The sequence below is a fragment of the Dermacentor albipictus genome, chromosome 3 (assembly GCF_038994185.2).
Source record: "Dermacentor albipictus isolate Rhodes 1998 colony chromosome 3, USDA_Dalb.pri_finalv2, whole genome shotgun sequence".
Lineage (NCBI taxonomy): Eukaryota > Metazoa > Arthropoda > Arachnida > Ixodida > Ixodidae > Dermacentor > Dermacentor albipictus.
The window spans coordinates 92404729-92409009 of NC_091823.1; the positions used below are offsets into that span (position 1 = coordinate 92404729).

The 4281-nt window shown below is 44.0% G+C and overlaps 1 pseudogene; it reads right to left on the reverse strand.

Annotated features, from left to right (window-relative positions):
- Window positions 1–2586: 2586 nt before the first annotated feature.
- On the reverse strand, window positions 2587–3746 carry LOC139057726 (uncharacterized; annotated as a pseudogene).
- Between the last annotated feature and the right edge of the window lie 535 nt (window positions 3747–4281).

Here is a 4281-nt window from a genome sequence, read left to right on the forward strand (position 1 = left end):
AGTGCGAGTCTTGCATCCACAACTATCGCGACAACCTTAGTGCGTTTCAAGTCCTATTGAGGAGTCGGAACGCTTGCAGCACTATCGTGGTTCTGGACGTAACAACCAGAACATAATGGAAATCTACTACACATTACCCTGCGGAAACTAAACCAGAGTGGTGCTTCTGAACGGAAGAGACGAAAAAAAACGTAACAAACAGGAATATATGAACGTTTTTCAGCATCATACTTTGTGCAGATGATGCAGAGATGGACCCACTGTACCATCATGTACATTGCGAAACATGAACATGCACAGTACTGGGTACTTCCACAACAACGTGCACTAGTGCTGAAAACTAGGGTGTGATCTCCTATGCATGTTTTTTTTGTTTTTTTACATTCAGAAAGTTCTTATATTCGTCGTGTACTTACAAACCCATTATTATATATCATAGTATTTCGCGTGTAGAGTGGCTTGTATACTTTAGGTGCAGTATTATAACGTATAAGAGTTATTTAAAATTGTTTTGCAGTCTCGAGCCATCTGCCATTTCTATGCACTCAAAGCCTCACATGCGGAATATTCAGCCGCAATAGTTTATGTTAGTCTCCCACTTCTTCTTCTTTTTTTTTTACTTTGTCGCCTTCGCTGTATTGCGCAACATTTCTGAAGACCCCATTCTCCTATGCCATCCCCGTTCGCTCAGAGAAATCTCTCATTTGCCATACTTTTCCATTGTATTTTTCGCTAGTACAATTTTACGTTTTTCTTCTCATTATGAATTACATTTCAGAGTACCAATCTTTCGTGTTGAATTACCAAGTGGAACGACGTCACACCAAAAAACATATAACAAAAATGAATTCAGAAACACAGGCGGAAATGTGAATGCGTTTCACGTTCTTATTTCCCGACGTATTGGTGGGAATGAACGAAACCGAGAACAAACAAAGCAGTGTTCGGACAGTGACTCCGCTACGGCAAAATTAGCACATGACCATTCGGTCCTTCTTGTGCGAAATTAACCTCGTTCAGCGACGCTTCCAACAATTTAGCAGAAGTAACGAAGAAAAAGAAACCTTTCCCGCCAGTGACCCAGTAAACAACATTATCCACGAATGGTATGCGCATATTATCAGTGTCATCAACAAGAGGCTTTCTTCAATTTTGATCTTTCCTAACACTTGGGCGTTTGAATATGCGTACACTCTATTGGTACTGCGGCGAGCGTAATGGAGGAGAGCGAGCGAGAAAGTTCGCCACTACATCCCGTTGGATTCCGCCTGCATTTAGGGGCTCTCTATACTAACGAGGTTAAGTCACGTACCGGGGCCGCCGGATGAGGTACCGCTGCCATTCTTTGTGAAAGTGCCTGCGAGCCGGTATGCATAAACGTCTCCGAGGTCATTTCTTTTGCTTTGTGGACTTATTCTTGTGCAGACGGCCTCAGAGTTGCTGCATCGAAAGATCGTCTGCCCATGCACACTGAAAACTTTCACTAAGCGTCCTCTACATAAGTATGTGTAAGGAGTATGCTGAGGCCACCTTCTTCATGCCCGGATTGTTGTTTTGGAAAATGATTCGCTCTCGCGTTGTTCATCAGAAACATCAATCTGTGACAGACTGCCTTGCGTGAAACAACAAAGGGCCTTTCTGCAGTCGAGCCATCGGGAGCGAAAGGTAGAGTTGAACCCTCTTTTGAAATCGTTATGGTATAGAGTTAGGCTCTATGTGTGGTTACCTGTTTCCGATATATGAGCTTCGCACACAGAGCTACATGCACTGAACACTTAAATTACAAGGTATAATCCTTCGCTGAAAATTTATTTTGTCATGTTTATTACGTTCTAAAAAAGTTTAGCACTCAGCACGCAGCGACATACACGTCACATACCATGATACTTTTTAGCGCAAAAACTGTAGAATAAGAAAACAGTGAGAAGCGAAAGGAAAGGAAAGACAACACCAACTCACCCAAGAAGTTATCCTCATACGCTTCAGAAACCTGGTCTTTCACGAAAGGTGTTGTAAATCATTCTAAAATCAGGAAAGTGGTGTAATGTAACTGCTTTGTTTCTAGATTACACTTTCCCCAGAGGCATGCATTTGAATATACATCGATGTAATAACTACACAAGCAGATATATAAACTCTAGTTATTACTTTCTAAAAATAAGAAAAACCGTTTCCTCAAATGAAAAAAAAAGAAGTTTATGCTCCTGCTTCTTGCAGGGTAAATATTTCAAGCTGATTTTACACAGAAAAGAGGAACTGAACTGAAGAGCCCATCTGTGACGCTTTTTATGCGAAGCATATTACGAGAGCACAACCCAGCTCCTCAGGCGCGGCGGTGTCGCCTTCAATGACCTTTGACCCCATGCCATACCACGTGACATCGTGACGTCACGACAGAGGAGAAACGGGGCTCCAACTCGCGCCGTCGCTCGCGGCCTCGCGGCGGTATAGAAGCAGCTGCGCTTGTTTCTAGGTGGCTTTGGCTCAACTCTTGCAAGATGGGCTGGGTGGGAATCGAACCAGGGTCTCGGGAGTGTGAGACGGAGACGCTACCACTGAGCCACGAGTATTTTTTTTTTTGTCTTTATTACCGACATGGCAACAAGGCTACAAAACAAGACATTTTAACAATAGACAACGGTCACGACAACATCTCTGCCATTGGTTGGCAGTCACAGGGCTAAAATCGCTTAAAATTCGCTAGCTCAGTCATCACACTGAGCCATGTTGGTTTTTCTTTTTGCAAATTATACATTTCCTTAATATGACAAATGCTTTCAATGAAGTATTCTCTAACAGGCCGGGCATTTACTTCGGCATGTCTCACGGCCATTCTAGTTTTCCATAAGCTATGTAAGGACACCAGCATGAACATGTCATAGGGTACTTTGTCTTCATTTAGAGTAGGCAAGAAACGAATCCCATATGGTGTAATCGGCAAGTCCTTCTTTAGTGTTCTCTGTAATATGTCCCAATGGAACACAGCATCCCAGCAGTCTAGAAAAATGTGTTCTATTGTTTCGGGTTTCCGGCATAGTAAACAGTTGACGCTCCAAGGCACGGAAAGACCTTTTTCATCTAGCCACGGTTTCACAGGTAAAGTATTGGTGTGGAGCTGGAAAAAGAAGGACTTTACCGATGGGCGTACTGGCATTCGTTTTACTCTTTTTAGTACGTCCTTTTCAGGTCCAATGCAGAACATCGAGCGATACAATGGCACCGGCAACATTGTGTCTACCAGGTCCTTATATAAGCGCTTTCGTGGTACCCTACTTAGGTATTCCATGGAGAACCGAACCTTTAACAGCTGAAACGCCAAGACTACCTCTTTTAGGAAACCACGCGCTCTGCCACGCGCCCTACCGATGTGACGATACAATAAACTCAGGTATAGCTTCGCTCAGCCTTGTTTGAAACATAGTTAATAAAAATGGGTCATTTTGGTCCCGTAAGAAAACAAACCGCGACACAATCTGCCTAATGAACAAATGTGCCAGACCTAATCCTCCAGTTTTAACCGAACGAAAGAGATTAGTGCGACTGGTGCGCTCCCAGCTTGAACCCCATGTAAACACTGCGAGTACTCTGTGTAAACGTTGTATGTTAGCCCTTGACATGCACAACGCTTGGAGCACGTAAAAAATTTTGGCAACGGCAAACAGGTTGCACACTGTCGCACGAGCAAACAGAGAAATTGCGGCCTCCCCATTTAAGTGTACCTTCACGAACCCGTTCAGTTTCAGCATTCCAGTAATCAACGGTGTCACGGTAGTGCTCAAGCGGCACCCCCAGGTACTTTGCCGGCGTGACTGTCCAGCGGATATTTGCAAACGTACTCAAATGGTCTTCCCAGTTGCCGATCCATACCCCTAGGGATTTATCAAAGTTGATAGCACTGCCTGTCATTCTGCAGTATGATAAAGCCTCTGCGACCGCGATTTCGATGCTTTCTTTATCCCGACAAAACAACGCGATGTCATCCGCGTATGCCAGCACTTTCACTTCCGCGGACTGCACTCTGAAACCCGATATTCTATTGTCATTCTTGATTTTCCTACAAAGCGGCTCTAGGTAAATTGCGAATAAAAGAGGCGACAAACCACACCCCTGGCGCACAGATGACCGGACACTAAAGGATTTGGTAACCTGCTTGTTTATAATGAGGCTGGCGGTACAGTATTGATAGCACATCTTTACCCCATCCAAGATCAAATCCCCTACCTTTATGTGTTCTAGAATACTGAAAAGAATTTTATGGGCCACACGGTCGAAAGCCTTCTG